General features: G+C 46.7%; 1 long non-coding RNA gene across 1 annotated transcript; it reads left to right on the top strand.

Moving 5' to 3' along the window:
* Window positions 1-13,923: 13,923 nt before the first annotated feature.
* Window positions 13,924-18,041, top strand: LOC143766915 (uncharacterized). The gene is made up of 3 exons (XR_013213664.1): window positions 13,924-14,469; window positions 16,874-16,951; window positions 17,976-18,041. It is a non-coding gene; the product is annotated as an uncharacterized LOC143766915 (long non-coding RNA).
* Window positions 18,042-22,240: the final 4,199 nt, after the last annotated feature.

Here is a 22,240-nt window from a genome sequence, read left to right as displayed (position 1 = left end):
CAAATAAGCCTCCAGAGTCTGATTAGTTCGCTCCGTTTGTCCATTAGTCTGAGGATGAAAGGCAGACGAGAACGACAAATCAATGCCCATCTAAGCACAAAAGGATCGCCAGAACCTGGAAACAAACTGGGATCCTCTGTCAGACACAATATTCTCAGGAATGCCGTGTCAACGAACCACATTCTGAAGGAACACAGGAACCAGATCGGAAGAGGAAGGCAGCTTAGGCAAAGGCACCAAATGGACCATTTTCGAAAAGCGATCACATACCACCCAGATGACAGACATACCCTGAGACACCGGGAGATCAGAAATGAAATCCATGGAAATGTGTGTCCAAGGCCTCTTCGGGACAGGCAAGGGCAAGAGCAACCCGCTGGCACGAGAACAGCAAGGCTTAGCTCGAGCACAAGTCCCACAGGACTGCACAAATGACCGCACATCCCGTGACAAGGAAGGCCACCAAAAGGACCTAGCCACCAGATCTCTGGTGCCAAAAATTCCCGGATGACCTGCCAACACCGAGGAATGAACCTCGGAAATGACTCTGCTGGTCCATTTATCAGGAACAAACAGTCTGTCAGGTGGACAAGAGTCAGGTCTACCAGCCTGAAATCTCTGCAACACGCGTCGCAAATCAGGAGAAATGGCTGACAAGATAACTCCCTCTTTAAGAATACCAACTGGTTCTGCGACTCCAGGAGAGTCAGGCACAAAGCTCCTTGAAAGAGCATCAGCCTTCACATTCTTTGAACCTGGTAAATACGAGACCACAAAGTCAAAACGGGAGAAAAACAATGACCAGCGGGCCTGTCTAGGATTCAGGCGTTTAGCAGACTCGAGATACATCAAATTTTTGTGATCAGTCAAGACCACCACACGATGCTTAGCACCCTCGAGCCAATGACGCCACTCCTCAAATGCCCACTTCATGGCCAGCAACTCCCGATTGCCAACATCATAATTCCGCTCAGCAGGCGAAAACTTCCTAGAGAAGAAAGCACATGGTCTCATTACCGAGCAACCAGGGCCTCTCTGTGACAAAACGGCCCCTGCCCCAATCTCAGAAGCATCCACTTCGACCTGAAAGGGAAGTGAGACATCAGGCTGGCACAAAACAGGCGCCGAAGTAAACCGGCGCTTCAACTCTTGGAACGCCTCCATGGCTGCAGGAGCCCAGTTAGCAACATCAGAACCTTTCTTGGTCATATCCGTCAAAGGTTTAACAACGCTAGAAAAATTAGCGATAAAACGACGGTAGAAGTTAGCAAAACCCAAGAACTTCTGAAGACTCATGCAGGGGGCATTCGTGCACTATTATTCGTGTACATTTTTTTTTTCAAAGTACTTTTTTTTCTAAGTATTCAGCAGTTATAACATGGCAGAATATAACAAGCATCTCTTCTCTCTTCATACAGGTAATATATCATTCATTCTTTGAACTGAAATATCCTGCATGTCTATTGCTCCATTCCCTGACAGCAAGCAAGCTTGAATGGTAATATATCATTCATTCTTTGAACTGAAATATCCTGCATGTCTATTGCTCCATTCCCTGACAGCAAGCAAGCTTGAATGGTAATATATCATTCATTCTTTGAACTGAAATATCCTGCATGTCTATTGCTCCATTCCCTGACAGCAAGCAAGCTTGAATGGTAATATATCATTCATTCTTTGAACTGAAATATCCTGCATGTCTATTGCTCCATTCCCTGACAGCAAGCAAGCTTGAATGGTAATATATCATTCATTCTTTGAACTGAAATATCCTGCATGTCTATTGCTCCATTCCCTGACAGCAAGCAAGCTTGAATGGTAATATATCATTCATTCTTTGAACTGAAATATCCTGCATGTCTATTGCTCCATTCCCTGACAGCAAGCAAGCTTGAATGGTAATATATCATTCATTCTTTGAACTGAAATATCCTGCATGTCTATTGCTCCATTCCCTGACAGCAAGCAAGCTTGAATGGTAATATATCATTCATTCTTTGAACTGAAATATCCTGCATGTCTATTGCTCCATTCCCTGACAGCAAGCAAGCTTGAATGGTATCAGAGTCCTTCTACCTTCGGCATTGATTCCTGCTTATATCTATATTTGTTAGCCAGCTTGTTATGCAATTGTTTTTGTTTCTAGATATTTAATTCTATTCTGCTTGTCCTTATGCCAAGAGTTCGCATAACTGTTTTTCAAAGGGGTTTATGATCCATGTAGACCTGGACATTTGTTTATCTGATCACTACATTTATTGTGCCCTGCTGTCTCAATTGAGTTAGATTGATTGGTAACGAGAGGGGGGAAGACCAAAAAAAAAAAAAAAAAAAAGTGAGATCTAAGAGCTGGCCACCTATAAATGTAGATATAGCTTGGGGAAGCATTCATGCAGGGGGCATTCGTGCACTATTATTCGTGTACATTTTTTTCAAAGTACTTTTTTTTCTAAGTATTCAGCAGTTATAACATGGCAGTTAGACAGGGCAGGAGACAGGTAAGACAATCTAAATCTATTCCCTATTCAGTTGGCACACAGCAAATACTCACCATATGTATTTGTATAATCTATATCATGGCTGCTGCTTTCACACACAATCACCGCCCTTGCATAAACTCTTTACACTCCATCCATATTGGCCCCTCTGTCCTTGCCTCTCCTATGTATAGCACTCATGCTCTGTTCACATTGCTTAACAGTACAGATCCATTCAGTCCCACCATCCAACACAAGAGACGCTCTCACAAATCACTTAACCATCTGATCACTCTTTCTATCCTCCTTCTCCTAGTTGCTGGAGACATCTCTCCGAACCCCGGCCCCCCATGTTATAGCCAGTCAAACCTCCCAACTGCTACACCAAGAAACCCCTCTAACCTTATTAATATTCCCTGCATGCCTTCTGTCTCTTTGAATTGTGCCCTTTGGAATTCTCGCTCTGTGTGTAATAAACTCTCCTTCATTCATGACTTCTTCCTTTCTAACTCTCTTAATCTCCTGGCTCTTACTGAAACCTGGATCCAGCAGTCAGACACCACCGCTGCTGCTGCTCTCTCATTTGGTGGACTACACTTTTCTCATACCCCAAGATCAGACAACAGAGCAGGTGGAGGCGTTGGTCTGCTCCTTTCACCCAAATGTAACTTCCAAGTTATCCCCCAAGTACCCTCACTTGTATTCTCTTCCTTTGAGGTCCATGCTGTCAGACTCTACGTCCCCTTCTCCATGCGAGTGGCGGTGGTGTATCGTCCTCCCGGCCCCTCTCACCAGTTCCTGGATCATTTTGCCACCTGGCTTCCACACTTTCTCTCTTATGACACCCCCACCCTCATCATGGGTGATTTCAATATCCCAATTGCTTCTCCCCTCTCCCCATCTGCTTCTCACCTTTTATCTCTAACCTCCTCTTTCGGCCTCTCGCAGCATACTAACTCTCCAACACATGATGATGGAAACTCCCTTGATTTGGTCTTCTCCCGGCTTTGCTCACTGGATGATTTCACAAACTCCCCTCTCCCGCTCTCTGACCACAACCTTCTTTCATTCTCTATCAAGAACTGCCATCCCGCTCAGGTCACCCCCACTTTCCACACTTATAGAAACATACAGGCCATTAACACCCAGAAACTTATGAAGAACTTGCAGTCTTCATTGGCCCCAATCTCCTCCATCTCTTGTCCTGATTCTGCTCTGAAGCATTACAATGAAACCCTGCAAAGTGCCCTGGAAGAAGCTGCACCTCCTATACATAGAACAACTCGGCACAGACGGCGACAACCGTGGCACACGCTGCAAACACGTTTCCTGCAGCGGTGCTCCAGGTGCGCCGAACGTCTGTGGAGAAAATCTAATCTGCCCGAAGATTTCATCCATTATAAGTTCATGTTAAAAACATACAACTCTGCCCTTCACCTCTCCAAACAAACCTATTTCAACACCCTCATCACCTCGCTGTCCAATAACCCTAAACGTCTCTTTGACACTTTCCGGTCCCTACTCAACCCAAGAGAGCAGGCCCCAACCACAGATCTCCGCGCTGACGATCTGGCCAATTACTTCAAAGAAAAAATTGACCACATTCGACAGGAAATCATTTCCCAATCTCTGAATACCAAGCACTGTCCTCCCTCCCCCACTGCATCTAGTTCGCTCTCTGACTTTGAACCAGTTACAGAAGAAGAAGTAAGCAGGCTCCTTGCATCTTCTCGCCCGACCACTTGCACCAGTGACCCCATTCCGTCGCATCTCCTCCAGTCCCTTTCCCCGGCTGTCACCTCTCACCTAACAAAAATATTCAACCTTTCCCTCACTTCCGGTATTTTTCCCTCCTCATTTAAGCATGCCATCATACATCCACTACTTAAAAAGCCCTCCCTCGATCAAAATTGTGCCGCTAATTATAGACCTGTCTCTAATCTTCCCTTCATCTCTAAACTCTTGGAACGCCTGGTCCACTCCCGTCTTACCCGCTATCTCTCAGATAATTCTCTTCTCGACCCTCTTCAATCTGGTTTCCGCTCTTTACATTCTACTGAATCTGCCCTCACTAAAGTCTCTAATGACCTACTAACAGCTAAATCTAATGGTCACTATTCCATGCTAATTCTCTTGGATCTCTCCGCAGCATTCGACACTGTGGATCATCAGCTCCTCCTCACTATGCTCCGCTCCATCGGCCTCAAGGACACCGTTCTCTCTTGGTTCTCCTCCTATCTCTCTGGCCGATCCTTCACTGTTTGTTTTGCTGGTTCCTCCTCCTCTCACCTTCCCCTTACTGTTGGGGTTCCTCAAGGATCAGTCCTAGGCCCCCTCCTCTTCTCTTTGTATACTGCCCCTATTGGACAAACAATCAGTAGATTTGGTTTCCAGTACCATCTCTATGCTGACGACACCCAATTATATACCTCTTCTCCTGTTATCACGCCGACCTTTTTAGAAAACACCAGTGATTGTCTTACCGCTGTCTCTAACATCATGTCCTCCCTCTATCTGAAACTGAACCTGTCAAAAACTGAACTCCTCGTGTTCTCTCCCTCTACAAACCTACCTTTGCCCGACATTGCCATCTCTGTGTGCGGTTCCACCATTACTCCAAAGCAACATGCCCGCTGCCTTGGAGTCATCCTTGATTCCGAGCTTTCATTCACCCCCCACATCCGATCACTGGCTCGCTCTTCTTATCTGCATCTCAAAAACATTTCCAGAATTCGCCCTTTTCTTACTTTTGACTCTGCAAAAACTCTTACTGTCTCACTTATTCATTCTCGTCTGGACTATTGTAACTCTCTACTAATTGGCCTACCTTTTACCAGACTCTCCCCGCTCCAATCTGTCCTGAATGCTGCTGCCAGGATCATATTCCTCGCCAACCGTTACACCGATGCCTCTACCTTGTGCCAGTCATTACACTGGCTACCCATCCAATCCAGAATCCAGTACAAAACTACTACCCTCATCCACAAAGCACTCCATGGCTCAGCACCACCCTACATCTCCTCTCTGGTCTCAGTCTACCAACCTACCCGTGCCCTCCGCTCTGCTAATGACCTCAGGTTAGCATCCTCAATAATCAGAACCTCCCACTCCCGTCTCCAAGACTTTACACGTGCGGCGCCGATTCTTTGGAATGCACTACCTAGGTTAATACAATTAATCCCCAATCCCCACAGTTTTAAGCGTGCCCTAAAAACTCATTTGTTCAGATTGGCCTACCGCCTCAACGCATTAACCTAATTATCCCTGTGTGGCCTATTAATAAAAAAACAACAACATAATCACGTTCCTCCATCTTCTCATACACTTTATGCAGTTAATAGCCTCTGTGTCTGTACTGTTACATACTTAGGCAGTTAACTGGTTCATGCAGCTTTACATGAACACCCGAGCCTTACACTATGGCTGGTCCAAATAACTAAAGCAATTGTTACCATCCACCTCTCGTGTCTCCCCTTTTCCTCATAGATTGTAAGCTTGCGAGCAGGGCCCTCATTCCTACTGGTATCTGTTTTGAACTGTGATTTCTGTTATGCTGTAATGTCTATTGTCTGTATAAGTCCCCTCTATAAGTTGTAAAGCGCTGCGGAATATGTTGGCGCTATATAAATAAAATTATTATTATTATTATTATTAAGACTCTTAACTGACGTGGGTTGAGTCCACTCATGAATAGCTCGGACCTTGACTGGGTCCATCTCCACAGCAGAAGGGGAAAAAATAAACCCCAAAAAGGGAACCTTCTGTACGCCAAAGAGACACTTTGAGCCTTTAACAAACAAAGCATTCTCACGCAAAACCTGAAACACCATCCTGACCTGCTCCACATGTGAGTCCCAATCTTCAGAGAAAACCAGAATATCATCCAGATAAACAATCATAAATTTATCCAGATACTTCCGGAAAATATCATGCATAAAGGACTGAAACACTGAGGGAGCATTAGAGAGCCCAAAAGGCATCACCAAGTACTCAAAATGACCTTCGGGCGTATTAAATGCAGTCTTCCATTCATCGCCTTGCTTAATGCACACAAGGTTGTACGCACCATGAAGATCTATCTTGGTGAACCACTTGGCACCCTTAATCCGGGCAAACAAGTCCGACAACAGAGGCAAAGGATACTGAAATTTAACAGTGATTTTATTCAGAAGCCGATAGTCAATACAAGGTCTCAAAGATCCGTCCTTCTTGGCCACAAAAAAGAATCCCGCACCAAGAGGGGAAGAGGATGGACGGATATGCCCCTTCTCCAGAGACTCCTTGATATACGAACGCATTGCGGCATGCTCAGGTACAGACAGATTAAATAATCTTCCCTTAGGAAATTTACTACCTGGAATCAAATCTATGGCGCAGTCACAGTCCCTATGAGGAGGCAGAGCACTGGAGTAGTCAGCTGGAAGAGTATAGCCCCTATATATAAAACATAACTTTTACTAATGATAGTTAAAATTGAACAAACAAATAATACCCAATAAACAAAGGTGCTCACGACGAAAACTGTGCAGATAAAAAACTGGTTGGATCTCACCAATTGCAGATTGGAGTGCCACATAGATGAATACGGGTCTCCGGGAGGGTCCAGCAATAAAACGTGATGGAGCAATGTGTAAAGGGATGGGGAACCGTTGTCTAATCCCCTGTCATGCCCCAGCATTGACTCCTGTCCTTACAAGGACAGGCCCAGATGAGCCCTATACTGGACGCCCCCCACCAAGTATGTTAGAAAGTAGCGCCTCCCAACGCGTTTCTTCTCCACTTGCAGAGATTCATCAGGGGAGTTCATATGAGTCCATGTGTATTTGCTCAGGTGTATATTCTTGAGGGCACCAGCAGTGGCTGCGTGCCTTCTGATCTCAGGGAGATTCCTGTGTGGCCGTCTGCCCCCAAAGGTGAGTCAACCAGCAATGGCACCCACTACTTATTTATATAGCTAATGGGCAATACCCAGATACACGCCCCCCCTTCCTCTAATCAGAGCGCTTTCATACCTAGCCATGCGGCATACTCCTGGCGCGCATAGCTCCCAGTGTAAATAGTCAACATCCGGTCACCTCACACTGAGCGTGCCGGAAAACCGGAAGCTCCAGTTCCTCCTCGGCGTGTCATACCTCCGACATTGCGTGCGCCTCGTTGCGTTCCATGTTCCTGGAACGCACGCCGGCCCACACAGATGACGCATACCCGACCATCCCTTTTACAGAGCACCGGAAGTACACATGCCATCTTGGATCGACAACTTCCGGTACGCCGATACTTGGATGCGTTTCAACAGTGGGACGCATGCAATGATGTCAGCATGTGTGCGTCCTATTAACCCCCTCCTTGTCAGCGCACGGCTATGACTCTACCTTATACCGGTATTTTTCTGCGGATCAGTACCTCCCCGCAACCTCTATTATAAGACCGTCACATATTGTCAATGTGATCCATATCTGGTCCATATTATTAGTCTAAAAAAGACCTTTATAAACCGGGGGTGTACGCACAAATGATATATATATATGCCATTTGTATACAAAAGGGAGAACGGACAAGAAAAGGGGGGGGGGGGAAATTTGATGGAGGAGGAAGAGGGGAAAGGAAAATTGGTGCCCAATAATAATAAGTAACCATACAAGATTAATAAAGTTTGTCCAAAATAAAGATATATATCCCTGATCCCTGGAAACAGATCACGATATCATTATACAATTTGTGACCCAACAGTGCCAGATTCTCTCCGATCAGGGGGAAAAAGGGCCAGGAACATAATAGTGATCCTGCCCAATAAATCATGTGAATGTTTTGTTTCCTACAGCTGTCTTAAGGGACAGGTCCAAACACAATATGTACCAACGTGATAGACACGGACACATTTGTACAGTCAAATGTATTCAGAGAGGGAGGGGGATAGGGGCGATAGAACTCGTGAATAGGGGTACCCCATAACCTGGAGAAATATACATGACTATAGGGCCTACAAAAAGCAGCCAAAATTAAGCTGCTCGTTGAGCCCATGTGGGTGGCAGGTATCTAACCGAAATATCCATCTCGCCTCCCTTTGTAGTAAGATCTTGTCAAAGTCACCTCCCCTGGGTGGTAGAGAGACCTTGTCAATCCCCATAAAGGCAACGGCTTTCACATCTCCACCATGTTCAGTATTTATGTGTCTGGCGATGGGGGTATCCCTCTGATTACGGATATCCCCCAGATGTTCCCCTACCCGTCTCCTGAGTTCCCGGGTAGTTTTGCCAATATAAGAGATACCACACGTACACAGCGCCCGATATACCACCCCTTTGGACTTACAATTAATAAATTGCTTGATAGTATATGTTTTTTGTGTACGCGCATCATGAAATTCTTTGGCCACCCGTATTGATTCACATGCGACGCAACCTCCACACCTGTAGCAGCCCCAAGGTCTTTTGGGCAGCCATGTAGATTGAACCGGTGTGGTAAGGTGACTGTGGACCAGTCGATCTCCTAATGTTCTGCATTTTCTATAAGTGACCTGAGGCACCGTACCCACTACCTCCTTAATGTCCTCGTCCATCGCAAGAATGCCCCAGTATTTATTCAGGACCGCTCTTACTTGTGGGGCCCCATTGTCATATGCACAAATCATTCTAATGTTTTTGGAATCGTTGTTCTCCCTACCCCGTGGTGTCAACAAATCGCTTCTAGCCCGAGTTCTAGCCTGCTGATATGCCTCCCTCAGCACCCGATCAGGGTACCCCCTCTCCAAAAACCTGGATCTAAGGTCTCTCGCCTTGATCCTGAAGTCAGTCTCATCAGAGCAGTTCCTTCTAAGGCGAAGATATTGGCCCTTGGGTATGCCTTTTTTGAGGGAGTATGGATGGTTACTATCCCACCTTAGTACCGAATTCGTGGAAGTCGGTTTTCTAAAAATTGTCGTATCAAGGCCATCCCCACCATTTTTGGAAATCAAGATATCAAGGAACGGGAGACTTCTCTCCTCCAGTTCACATGTGAACCTTAGGCCCAGATTGTTCAGATTTAATGTTGAAATGAATTTGTGGAAAATTTCTCTGGTGCCCCTCCATACGACAAATACATCGTCTATATAGCGGACCCACAGGTCAATATAGACGGTAAAGCGTTCATTTGTCTCCGTAAATACGGTAGTGTCCTCCCACCAGCCCAGGAACAGGTTGGCATAACTGGGTGCACAAGGGCTACCCATAGCCGTGCCCCTGAGCTGGTGGAGGACATCCCCGTCAAAGAGGAAGTAGTTGTTATTAAGAACATATTCAAGAAGGGAGAGCACGAACTCATTGTGAGAAGCAAACTGTTGTCCCCTAGTACTAAGGAAGTATCGTACCCCCCGCATCCCACAATCATGTGGGATCGAGGAGTACAATGACTCCACATCAATGCTTGCCAGAAATGACCCAGGTTCAATAGAGATCCCTTCCAACCTACGTAACAGGTCCATAGTATCCCTGATATACGAAGGGAGGGATGTCACAAAAGGTCTTAGGATCTGGTCAATATAGGTGCCGATGTTCTGGCAAATACTGCCTATCCCCGACACAATCGGTCTCCCTTTTAGGGGTACCGTGCCCTTGTGAACCTTTGGGAGAGCGTAGAATGTGGCCGTAATCGGGTGCTGAGGGAGGAGGAACTGGTACTCCTCCTGACTTATAAGGTCATTAATTTTAGCCTTAAGTAAGATGTTTTCGAGGTCTCTCATACACTTTGCTGTTGGATTTTGCATTACTCGAGCATAGGTGGTCCGATCATTCAAGAGAGCAAGACACATACCCTTGTACTGTTCCACATCCATAACTACCACATTGCCCCCTTTATCAGAGGGCTTAAAGATGACAGTATTGTCTGTCTCTAAATTGTGGAGTGCTGTAACTTGCGCTTTACTCAGGTTGTGTCTTGCTCCACCACCAGCCAGCTGTTTGATATCCCTAATGGTCAGATTAAGGAATACATCAATGGCTGACACGTCTGCCCCCACCGGTGCCAACCTCTTACTTGGATTTCTCAGTTGTGTAAACGGGCCCAATCCTCTAGATGTCTGGGGTAGAGATTCCAGACCTGCCAGCAACTGAACATCCTGTATCATGTCGGGGGGAATCCCCAGATCCACTGCCAATTTTCTGTCCTTCTGTTTGAAAAGTTTATGCCACCTCAATCTCCTAACAAACAGATGCAAATCCTTCACCACATCAAACAAAGCAAAGTCAGTAGTCGGTATAAACGAAAGACCTTTTGATAGGACTGACATTTCTACACTGTCAAAACTCCTACTCGACAAATTAATGATTTGTGGTGCTAGTCCCTGCTGTACGTGTTGTGACTCCTTAGTTGGTAGGGACGGTCTAAAAAACCAGACCTGGGTGTGGCCGAGTGATACCTTCCTCCTCTTTGATAACCCCTATTTCTCCCTCGTTGCCGTCCCCTAGATGGTCCGCCCCTGCCCTCAGTATCAGACACGTCAGTGTCTGTAGATGAGAAGTCTGTTTCCCTCTCACCCCTCTCCTGTCGTTCGCTCACCACCTGATATATTTTGTTGTCTTTAAAGTCTTGTAAATCTCTGAGGTATTGTTTATGTTTCCTTTCCTTGAGGTTATATTGAAATTTTTCAATTGTGTTCTGTAACTGGCTCTCGTTTGTGGAGAAGTCGCTCTCTGCACTGAATTTCTTGGTGATCTCAATTTGTTCTTGCAGTTTAAGATTAAGTCTTTCCAAATTAGTTTTTTCCTCTCTCGCCAGTATTTGCATGAGTCTAAGGGAGCTGGAGGTAGCCTCTTTTTCCCACAGACTCATAAGTTGTGGTGTTCTACACCGCAAGGCTGGTAATAATGAGATCCGAAGCCCCCTAGGAACAATATTATTAGCTATATAGTTCTCAAGGCTTTGCAGCTCCCACCACGAAACTATCTGTTCTTTGTAGGTTCTGGTGAGATCTTTAAAGACCGTACTATAGGTGGGTGTATATTTCTTTTGAGCAAATGTTTTTTCGGAGAAAATGTCCTTGGCTTCTGTCAGCCACAAATTAGTGTCAGGCCCTGCCGCCAAAAAGCCAGCCATCACAAAACTACAGAGATATAAGTACAGCTCCAGCCTGGACCAACCAGGCTGTTTGCACAACTCTTAGGGAGAACAGTAGTAGTCAGCTGGACGAGTATAGCCCCTATATATAAAACATAACTTTTACTAATGATAGTTAAAATTGAACAAACAAATAATACCCAATAAACAAAGGTGCTCACGACGAAAACTGTGCAGATAAAAAACTGGTTGGATCTCACCAATTGCAGATTGGAGTGCCACATAGATGAATACGGGTCTCCGGGAGGGTCCAGCAATAAAACGTGATGGAGCAATGTGTAAAGGGATGGGGAACCGTTGTCTAATCCCCTGTCGTGCCCCAGCATTGACTCCTGTCCTTACAAGGACAGGCCCAGATGAGCCCTATACTGGACGCCCCCCACCAAGTATGTTAGAAAGTAGCGCCTCCCAACGCGTTTCTTCTCCACTTGCAGAGATTCATCAGGGGAGTTCATATGAGTCCATGTGTATTTGCTCAGGTGTATATTCTTGAGGGCACCAGCAGTGGCTGCGTGCCTTCTGATCTCAGGGAGATTCCTGTGTGGCCGTCTGCCCCCAAAGGTGAGTCAACCAGCAATGGCACCCACTACTTATTTATATAGCTAATGGGCAATACCCAGATACACGCCCCCCCTTCCTCTAATCAGAGCGCTTTCATACCTAGCCATGCGGCATACTCCTGGCGCGCATAGCTCCCAGTGTAAATAGTCAACATCCGGTCACCTCACACTGAGCGTGCCGGAAAACCGGAAGCTCCAGTTCCTCCTCGGCGTGTCATACCTCCGACATTGCGTGCGCCTCGTTGCGTTCCATGTTCCTGGAATGCACGCCGGCCCACACAGATGACGCATACCCGACCATCCCTTGTACAGAGCACCAGAAGTACACATGCCATCTTGGATCGACAACTTCCGGTACGCCGATACTTGGATGTGTTTCAACAGTGGGACGCATGCAATGATGTCAGCATGTGTGCGTCCTATTAACCCCCTCCTTGTCAGCGCACGGCTATGACTCTACCTTATACCAGTATTTTTCTGCGGATCAGTACCTCCCCGCAACCTCTATTATAAGACCGTCACATATTGTCAATGTGATCCATATCTGGTCCATATTATTAGTCTAAAAAAGACCTTTATAAACCGGGGGTGTACGCACAAATGATATATATATATGCCATTTGTATACAAAAGGGAGAACGGACAAGAAAAGGGGGGGGGGGGGGGAAATTTGATGGAGGAGGAAGAGGGGAAAGGAAAATTGGTGCCCAATAATAATAAGTAACCATACAAGATTAATAAAGTTTGTCCAAAATAAAGATATATATCCCTGATCCCTGGAAACAGATCACGATATCATTATACAATTTGTGACCCAACAGTGCCAGATTCTCTCCGATCAGGGGGAAAAAGGGCCAGGAACATAATAGTGATCCTGCCCAATAAATCATGTGAATGTTTTGTTTCCTACAGCTGTCTTAAGGGACAGGTCCAAACACAATATGTACCAACGTGATAGACACGGACACATTTGTACAGTCAAATGTATTCAGAGAGGGAGGGGGATAGGGGCGATAGAACTCGTGAATAGGGGTACCCCATAACCTGGAGAAATATACATGACTATAGGGCCTACAAAAAGCAGCCAAAATTAAGCTGCTCGTTGAGCCCATGTGGGTGGCAGATATCTAACCGAAATATCCATCTCGCCTCCCTTTGTAGTAAGATCTTGTCAAAGTCACCTCCCCTGGGTGGTAGAGAGACCTTGTCAATCCCCATAAAGGCAACGGCTTTCACATCTCCACCATGTTCAGTATTTACGTGTCTGGCGATGGGGGGGGGGAGGCAGAGCACTGGATCTGGACTCGCTGAATACATCCTGATAATCAGACAAATACTCAGGAACTTCTGAAGGAGTAGAGGAAGCAATAGACACCGGCGGGGAATCAGCATGAATTCCCTGACAACCCCAACTTGACACAGACATTGCCTTCCAATCCAAGACTGGATTGTGGGTCTGTAACCATGGCAAACCCAAAACGACCAAATCATGCATTTTATGCAGAACAAGAAAACGAATCACCTCCCGATGTTCAGGAGTCATGCACATGGTCACCTGCGTCCAAAACTGCGGTTTATTTTCCGCCAATGGCATAGCATCAATACCTCTAAGAGGAATAGGATTTACCAACGGCTCAAGAACAAAACCACAGCGCTTGGCAAATGACAGATCCATAAGACTCAGGGCAGCACCTGAATCCACAAACGCCATAACAGGGTAAGAAGACAATGAGCAAATTAAAGTCACAGACAAAATAAATTTAGGTTGCAAATTACCAATGGCGACAGGACTAACAACCAGGGCCGGCGTCAGCGGACGGCAGGGTCGGGCAGATGCCGGGGCCCCCTGACTTCTGGGGGCCCCCCTAGGATCCGACGGCAATTTTTTTTTATTTTTTTTTTCTTACTTGGGACTGGCCGCCGACTCGCCGATCCAGAGACAGAGGGGACGGAGGAGACGGAGTCCCCGCTGAAAGCCCCGCCCACAGGGGTGGGATTCAGGCTGAATCTTACTAAGTTGCTGTGTGGTCGCTGGGGAGCTGTCACACAGACAGCTCTCTCCAGCGACCAAGCGACTTCGGCATCGCTGAAACTGTCTTCAGCGATGCCGAAGTCCCCATGTAAAAAAAAAAAAAACACTACATACACACCTTCTGTCGTCCTTCATGTCCCTCGGCGCTTGCCGCACTGACTGTGTCTCAGCACCGGCCGGCCGTAACAGCGGTGCCCAGCGGTGAACCGCTGTTACTGCAGGTTCACCGCTGGGCTCTGCTTTACGGCCGGACGGCGCTGAGACAGTCAGTACGGCAAGCTCCAGGGGACGTGACGGGCAACAGACGGTGAGTATGTAGTGTTTTTTTTTTTTTACTTTTAGGAGGGGGCAGAACGCTGGACACAGGAGGGGGCAGAACGCTGGACACAGGAGGGGGCAGAACGCTGGACACAGGAGGGGGCAGAACGCTGGACACAGGAGGGGGCAGAACGCTGGACACAGGAGGGGGCAGAGCGCTGGACACAGGAGGGGGCAGAACGTTGGACACAGGAGGGGGCAGAACGCTGGACACAGGAGGGGGCAGAACGCTGGACACAGGAGGGGGCAGAACGCTGGACACAGGAGGGGGCAGAACGCTGGACACAGGAGGGGGCAGAACGCTGGACACAGGAGGGGGCAGAGCGCTGGACACAGGAGGGGGCAGAACGCTGGACACAGGAGGGGGCAGAACGCTGGACACAGGAGGGGGCAGAACGCTGGACACAGGAGGGGGCAGAACGCTGGACACAGGAGGGGGCAGAACGCTGGACACAGGAGGGGGCAGAACGCTGGACACAGGAGGGGGCAGAACGCTGGACACAGGAGGGGGCAGAACGCTGGACACAGGAGGGGGCAGAACGCTGGACACAGGAGGGGGCAGAACGCTGGACACAGGAGGGGGCAGAGCGCTGGACACAGGAGGGGGCAGAACGCTGGACACAGGAGGGGGCAGAACGCTGGACACAGGAGGGGGCAGAACGCTGGACACAGGAGGGGGCAGAACGCTGGACACAGGAGGGGGCAGAACGCTGGACACAGGAGGGGGCAGAACGCTGGACACAGGAGGGGGCAGAACGCTGGACACAGGAGGGGGCAGAACGCTGGACACAGGAGGGGGCAGAACGCTGGACACAGGAGGGGGCAGAACGCTGGACACAGGAGGGGGCAGAACGCTGGACACAGGAGGGGGCAGAACGCTGGACACAGGAGGGGGCAGAACGCTGGACACAGGAGGGGGCAGAACGCTGGACACAGGAGGGGGCAGAACGCTGGACACAGGAGGGGGCAGAACGCTGGACACAGGAGAGGGCAGAACGCTGGACACAGGAGGGGGCAGAACGCTGGACACAGGAGGGGGCAGAACGCTGGACACAGGAGGGGGCAGAGCGCTGGACACAGGAGGGGGCAGAGCGCTGGACACAGGAGGGGGCAGAGCGCTGGACACAGGAGGGGGCAGAACGCTGGACACAGGAGGGGGCAGAACGCTGGACACAGGAGGGGGCAGAACGCTGGACACAGGAGGGGGCAGAACGCTGGACACAGGAGGGGGCAGAACGCTGGACACAGGAGGGGGCAGAACGCTGGACACAGGAGGGGGCAGAGCGCTGGACACAGGAGGGGGCAGAACGCTGGACACAGGAGGGGGCAGAGCGCTGGACACAGGAGGGGGCAGAACGCTGGACACAGGAGGGGGCAGAACGCTGGACACAGGAGGGGGCAGAACGCTGGACACAGGAGGGGGCAGAACGCTGGACACAGGAGGGGGCAGAACGCTGGACACAGGAGGGGGCAGAACGCTGGACACAGGAGGGGGCAGAACGCTGGACACAGGAGGGGGCAGAACGCTGGACACAGGAGGGGGCAGAACGCTGGACACAGGAGGGGGCAGAACGCTGGACACAGGAGGGGGCAGAACGCTGGACACAGGAGGGGGCAGAACGCTGGACACAGGAGGGGGCAGAACGCTGGACACAGGAGGGGGCAGAGCGCTGGACACAGGAGGGGGCAGAGCGCTGGACACAGGAGGGGGCAGAGCGCTGGACACAGGAGGGGGCAGAGCGCTGGACACAGGAGGGGGCAGAGCGCTGGACACGGGGGCAGAAAGCTGGACACGGGGGCAGAAAGGAGAAACGGCATGATTGGAGACAAGGGGCAGGATGACAGACATGGCGGCATGACTGGAGACACTGGGGCATGACTGGAGACACTGGGGCAGGAATGGAAACAGATGGGGCAGAATTGAGACACAGGGGGCATGATTGCAGAAATGGGGGCCTGATTGGAGACGGGGCAGAATGGTGATACGGGCATGATTGGAGACACTGGAGGCAGGATTGGAGACAGATGGGGCAGGATCATGGGGCAGGATGGATACGATGGAGACAGATGGGGCAGGATGGGGAGATCATATGGTGCAGAAAGGATACTCATGAGGGCAGGATGGGAGAACATATGGCTGACGCCAGGAATGAGACACACGGGGGCCAGGATGGGGAATATTATTACCATAGGGACTAATTAAGGGATATTATTACTGCAGTGATGTATTTATTTTTTGAGGACACTGTTTTAAATGAGGGGGCGGTCCTGTTACTGTGTAGAGTGACACTATGTCGCCTCTTTTTCTTTATGCGGTGTAATGTAGAAGTTCGGAAAAATTAAGTAATGTGTTCTACAAGCGGAGCGCGAGATAACTCTGTTATTTCCTGCAGAGACGAGTCCTGGCTGGAAGACATGATGGCGGTCTGTGCTGGATGAAAGATGAAGGACTTAACCTAGAGACGTCACTGGTAAGTCAGTGTTACCTATACACTGACACTATACACTGTATACTATATACAGAGCTCCTGTGTATAATCTCACTAGTGATCACTGTATTACCTCTACACAGACACTGCATACTAAGTACAGATCTCCTGTGTATAATGGCACTGATGGTGATAGTGTGGTGCTTTTTTTTTTATTACTGATCAGAATTGTAGTATTCAGTCACTATGTGGTGGTAATATGTGGTCTGGACATGGTGTTGCGGTATTTGTCCCTTGTATGTGATATTATTCGATCACTGTGGTGGTAATATGTCATCTGGTCATGGTGTAGCGGTATTTGTTCTTTGTATGTGATATTATTCGATCACTGTGGTGGTAATATGTCATCTGGTCATGGTGTAGCGGTATTTGTTCTTTTTATGTGATATTATTGGTCATTTTAAAAATTGAAAAATAAATAAAAATATACCTAAATTGTATTGCATATTTTAACAAATATTTAATAGGTTACAGCAGAGTAGGGCCTCACCAAAAGAGTCTACCGTGTTATGGTGGCGGCTTACAAAATCTTTTGGCCAAAACAAAAGCTGCCGGCTAGATGTGTGATCTGGTGATGGGAACGGTTAGGGTATGTGTCCACGTTAAGTAAACGCTGCGTGTTTGACGCTGCGTGGGGCCACAGCGTCAAACACGCAGCGTCCAGATGTTCCAGCATAGTGAAGGGGATTTTATGAAATCCCGTCTCCGCTATGCGTGGTAACACGCACCCGGCGGCCCTGCGACTCCGGACATGTGGCGCTTCTTTTAAGATCGCAGCATGTCCGTGTTCCTTGCGGCAGTCTTTGAATGTCTTTTACAAAAAAGTCAAAAAAGTCTTTTACAACTTACAGAGAAGCAAATTTATCAAAAGTTTCCCTGATATATTGCACTTTCTCTATTTTGCACTAGTGTTTTTATAAAGTTTACATAGTTTTTTTCTAAATAAAATATTTGGGTCTCTGTGGTCCCTGCTGTTTTACTGTCGCCACATGATTTGCTCCACAAGGGGGCCCACTGAGGTTCTGTCGCCCAAGGGCCCATGAAAACCTGGAGCCGGCCCTGCTAACAACCCTTGTTAGGCGTTTAGAGCATGCTGATATAACATGTGTAGAATCACCACAGTAAAAACACAACCCATTCTGACATCTATGATTTTTCCGCTCATTTCTAGTCTGAATTCTATCACATTGCATTAAATCAGGTGTTTGTTCAGACAACACCACCAGAGGATTAGCGGTTTTGCGCTCCCGCAAACGCCGGTCAATTTGAATAGCCAGCGCCATAGAATCATTCAGACTTGTAGGAATGGGGAAACCCACCATCACATTCTTAATGGCTTCAGAAAGGCCATTTCTGAAATTTGCGGCCAGAGCACACTCATTCCACTGAGTAAGCACGGACCATTTCCGAAATTTTTGGCAATACACTTCAGCTTCATCCTGGCCCTGAGAAATAGCCAGCAAGGCTTTTTCTGCCTGAATTTCAAGATTGGGTTCCTCGTAAAGCAATCCGAGCGCCAGAAAAAACGCATCAATATTTGCCAATGCCGGATCTCCTGGCGCTAGCGAGAAAGCCCAATCCTGAGGGTCGCCCCGTAAAAAAGAAATAACAATTTTAACTTGCTGAGCTGAATCTCCAGATGAACGGGGTCTCAGAGAAAGAAACAATTTACAATTATTCTTGAAATTCCTAAACCTAAATCGGTCTCCAGAAAACAATTCCGGAATAGGTATTTTAGGTTCAGACATAGGACTACTGGTAACAAAATCTTGTATGCCCTGCACACGAACTGCAAGCTGGTCTACACTTGTAATCAAGGTCTGGACATTCATGTCTGCAGCAAGCACAAGCCACTCAAAGGTAAAGGGGAGGAAGAGAGGAAAGAAAAAAAAAAAACTCAGAATTTCCTTTCTTATTATCCCACTTCTGCAATGCATTAAACATTCAATGTTGGCCTGGCATACTGTTATGACCCCAATGGCAGAGGGTCTCAGAAATAATTACTAAGTCTGCAAACACAAAAAACCAGCTCATAGGGCAGTGGTAACTGGGCTGACCATATATCTAATCCTAACACCACAAATAACAGCAGCCGGGGAACGTGCCTACGTTGATTCTAGACGTCCCGCGCCAGCCGGAGAACTAACTAACCCTAGAAGAGAAAAGAAAAACCTTTCTTGCCTCCAGAGAAAAGACCCCAAAAGTTGGATACAAGCCCCCAACAAATAATAACGGTGAGGTAAGAGGAAAAGACAAACATAAGAATGAGCTAGGTATTTAGCAAAGAGAGGCCCACTAGCTAATAGCAGAATATAGAAAGATAACTTATATGGTCAGCAAAAACCCTATCAAAAATATCCACACTGGAAATTCAAGAACCCCCGAACCGTCTAATGGCCCGGGGGGAGAACACCAGCCCCCTAGAGCTTCCAGCAAGGTCAGGAATCACATTTAGTACAAGCTGGACAAAAAATGAGAGCAAGCAAATAACCCAAAAAACAAAGAAGCAGGACTTAGCTTAATTTTGCACGAACCAGGACCAGCAGATAGGAGCAAACAGAAGGTGTCTGATTACAATGATGCCAGGCACTGGACTAAGGATCCAGGAGGTTTATATAGCAACACCCCTGAACTAACGACCCAGGTGGGTGTAAACTGAGGGAAGAAAATCCCAGAGTCATATCACTAGTAACCACAAGAGGGAGCCAAAAAGTCTAATTCACAACAGTCCTCTACCCTGGTATGAGCGAAAAGAAGAGCGGGACCCATCACTCTCGGAGCCAGATGAAAAAGAGGAATTCCACCGTCTAGCAGGTCTTCTTTCGGTAGCTCCCAAATTCTTATTGGTCCACCGATATACTTCACCACGTTGGTAATCATCCGAATCGCGAATAAATTTAAGTCTCTTGCGTTCTTGTAGTTGAGACTGAAATTCCACCATCACTTTTTCAGTCTGTGATTTAATCTTATTGAATTCTTCTAGTGATAGAGTGTTACGGAGTTGTGACTCAATACTTTCAATCTCATTTTCAATGATAGGAATTTCTTTGTGTAAATAATCAACTGTCAGGAGAATAAGGTCCATGGAACACTTGTTTAAGATAGCTTCAAATTTCTCACAAAAGTCCGTTTTTTCAGAAAATAGGGTAGGTCTAAAAGAGACTTGAAGACCCCTAGGTATACGCTGAACCTTGTGATATTCAGCTAGAGTGACAAAATGCAACTGTAATGCAGTCTTGCGTCTATAAATTCTATCAAGATCACGTGTTTTTAGTTGGTCCGTCGAAGTATGCAAAAATTGGCTCGGTATATTAACCTGAGCTAGAATAGATTCCGCTTCTGATTGATTATAGGATAACATATTCAATGACATATTATAGTGACAATAAGATTACCCCAAAAAAATTAATAATTGCAAAAGATCAGGGGGATCTCAGTCCAATAGTAATAGAGTACTCTGGAGAAAAAACTATGTATAGATAGACTAATCCGAGGACTCTTTTAGTTGAATCAAAATTCAATTTATTAAATTACAACCAGTCACACACCATGCCAACGTTTCAGCAAAAAGCCTTTATCACGGCATTTATCTATAAAAAAAAATGAAAATAATTGCAGATACAGAAAAATAACAGTAAAGACATATATAACAAAATATCAAAAACAGAAGGAAACCTATACTCACATCGATATATTACACAACATATATCATGTATTATAAACATATACCATGAATGAATAGTGGAATAAGTATATGTCCCGTTAAAGAAAGGGGTATAAAAAACACTGGTGAGTATATCAGGAACGAACCATCAAACTCCGATGGTATGCCCAGTAGAAATAGATGCCCAGAAAAATAGATATAAATTGATCCAAAAGAAAGAGAAGTCCAGCACTTGTGGTCAGCAAAAAAGGCTATATGTGAGAACACATCCATCTGTAAAGAGTGATAGAGAACAAACAAAACAAAGAAAGAATGTTACCTGTATGGTGGTGAGGTTAAGGCTAAAGGAATAGATAAAAAAGGGGAAGGGGGGATACCATTAAGATGGAAAATGAAATCAGAAAGGCAGAGACACCGGAAAATATATACATACCTGCTGCATAGAAGAGAAAGGGACGTAGGCACTACCGCTCTGGACACGAGGTGAAAGACAGGAAGGAACTGAGCTCTATTTAAGGAAACGCTGTCCTACGGCCCGGAAATGAATAAGACTAATAGCCTTGCGGACATACTAGGCGGCGCATGTGCAGACGCTTCAAGCTGACGGAAGTGGGGCAAAACCAGTCCAGAGGACCGGAAGGAGATGGCGGCTGACATAAATCTAAAATAAGGAAACACAGCACGGCACAATACCGAACAGTGTAGGGACTATGCGCTCGCGCAATGCGTCCTAAGAGGACAAGGAATAACACCAAATGGAATAGTAAACTAATGTAAAAGCTAAACACAAGAGATGCATAGAAGGGAAGGAATAGAGACACATATAGAGAAATAGGTAAAGAACCAGAGTCCCACAAACCTGTGCAGTATAACAAAACACCAAAGGGTGATGGACCGCTGGATCTAGGTCTACAAGGAAAAAAAAGACAAAGGGCAAAAAAATAAATAAATTAGGACAAATATACAAATATATATATACATACATATATATATATATATATATACACATACATATTTTTTAACACAGAGAGTCACTGAAAAATTAACTGTAACAGGACATAGAATAAACCACATTTTATTGAGGCCTGTCAAAAGAAAAATAATAGAAAATAGTGATATAGCAGTATATACTAAGGGATCTTGTGTTTAAATCCTAAGATATGAAATGCTGTCAATAGAAAATCTCATATTCCCGATTGAGACCATGTGGTTCCAAGGTTTGGAACACATGGATCCAATAGGACTCTCTCTGTTTTAACTTAAGAATCCTATTGCCACCTCTTCTGGCTATAGGAATGCTTTCAATAATTTGGTATCGCAACTGTGCGACGTTGTGATTATGTGAGATAAAATGAGCTGGTATCGGTAGAAGAAGTCTTTTACACCGGATCGTGGACTTATGTTGTGCTATGCGGTCCCGGATATGTTGGGTGGTTTCACCAACATATCCGAGACCGCATGGACACTTAATGAGATAAATAACAAATGTGGAGTCACAACTAAAATTACCCCTCGTAATTGTTTGATTTTATGACATTGGAGCATGAGGCACAACTAAGACAGGAAAATGTGCCCTATCTGCTTGTGGTCAGGAAACTTTGGGTTGT

The sequence above is a fragment of the Ranitomeya variabilis genome, chromosome 4 (genome assembly GCF_051348905.1).
Source record: "Ranitomeya variabilis isolate aRanVar5 chromosome 4, aRanVar5.hap1, whole genome shotgun sequence".
NCBI classification, from domain to species: Eukaryota; Metazoa; Chordata; class Amphibia; order Anura; family Dendrobatidae; genus Ranitomeya; species Ranitomeya variabilis.
Note: the sequence above shows the minus strand (reverse complement) of the source record. Positions and strands in the feature narration are given on the sequence as shown.